Source organism: Oncorhynchus clarkii, chromosome 3 (genome assembly GCF_045791955.1).
Source record: "Oncorhynchus clarkii lewisi isolate Uvic-CL-2024 chromosome 3, UVic_Ocla_1.0, whole genome shotgun sequence".
Lineage (NCBI taxonomy): Eukaryota > Metazoa > Chordata > Actinopteri > Salmoniformes > Salmonidae > Oncorhynchus > Oncorhynchus clarkii.
The window spans coordinates 20,974,385-20,976,264 of record NC_092149.1 but is presented as its reverse complement, the minus strand read 5'-3'; positions in this window follow the sequence as shown (position 1 = coordinate 20,976,264).

Here is a 1,880-nt window from a genome sequence, read left to right as displayed (position 1 = left end):
GGACGTAATTAAGGAGAGAGGAGTGAGGCAAAGAGCCACTGGTCTGACACGCACACACACACACACACACACACACACAAACACACACCACACCACACCACATGATACACACATGATACACGCATAGTGGTTGCAAAAGTACCCAACTGTCATACTTGAGTAAAAGTAAAGATACCTTAATGGAAAATGACACGAGTAGGCCGTTATTGTAAATACGAATTTGTTCTTAACTGACTTGCGTTGGTAAATAAAGGTTCAAAAAAGATACAGTACTGTGCAAAAGTTTTAGTTCAGGAATGATATAATGCTGTAAAGTAAGATGCTTTCAAAAATAAACATGTTAATAGATTATATTTATCAATTAACTAAATGCAAAGTGAGTTAACATAAGAAAAATCTACATCAAATCCATATTTGGTGTGACCACCCTTTGCCTTCAAAACAGCATAAATTCTTTTAGGTACACTTGCACAAAGTTAGGGATTTTGTAGGCATATAGTCAGGTGTATGATTAAACAATTATACCAAACAGGTGCTAATGATCATCAATTAAATATATAGGTTGAAACACAATCATTAACTGAAACAGAAACAGTTGTGTAGGAGGAATAAAACTGGGTGAGGATAAACCAAACTCAGCTAACAAGGTGATGTTGCTGAAGACAGTTTATTGTCAAAAGTCATACACAATGGCAAGACTGAGCACAGCAACAAGACACAGGGTAGTTATACTGCACCAGCAAGGTCTCTCCCAGACAGACATGTCAAGGCAGACAGGGGTTTCCAGATGTCCAAGCTCTTTTGAAGAAGCACAAAGAAACGGGCAACATTGAGGACCGTAAACACAGTGGTGGGCCAAGGAAACTTACTGCAGCAGATGAAAGACACATCATGCTTACTTCCCTTCGCAATCAGAAGATGTCCAGCAGTGCCATTAGCTCAGAATTGGCAGAAAACAGTGGGACCCTGGTGCACCCATCTACTGTCCGGAGAAGTCTGGTTAGAAGTAGCCTTCATGAAAGACTTGCGGCCAAAAAGCCATACCTCTGACGTGGGAACAAGGCCAAGCGACTCAACTATGCATGAAAACACAGGAACTGGGGTGCAGAAAAATGGCAGCAGGTGCTCTGGACTGATGAGTCACAATTTGAAATATTTAGCTGTAGCAGAAGGCAGTTTGTTCACCGAAGGGCTGGAGAGCGGTACACAAATGAGTGTCTACAGGCAACAGTGAAGCATGGGGGAGGTTCAACAGTGAAGCATGGGGGAGGTTCAACAGTGAAGCATGGTGGAGGTTCAACAGTGAAGCATGGTGGAGGTTCCTTGCATGTTTGGGGCTGCATTTCTGCAACTGGAGTTGGGGATTTGGTCAGAATGTATGGTCTCCTCAATGCTGAGAAGTACAGGCAGATACTTATCCATCATGAAATTCCATCAGGGAGGCATCTGATTGGCCCCAAATTTATTCTGCAGCATGACAGCGACCCCAAACATACAGCGAAAGTCATTAAGAACTATCTTCAGCGTACAGAAGAACAAGGAGTCCTGGAAGTGATGGTACAGAGCCCTGATCTCAACATCATCATGTCTGTCTGGGATTACATGAAGAGAGAGAAGCACCTGAGGCTGCCTAAATCCACAGAATAACTGTGGTTAGTTCTCCAAGATGTTTGGGCCAACCTACCTGCCGAGTTCCTTCAAACGGTGTACCTAGGATAATTGATGCTCTTTTGAAGGCAAAGGGTGGTCACACCAAATATTAATTTGATGTAAATTTTTATTCTGTTCACTCACTTTGCATTTTGTTAATTGATAAATACAAAAAATTAACATGTCTATTTTTGAAAGCATTCTTACTTTACAGCATTTTTTCACACCTG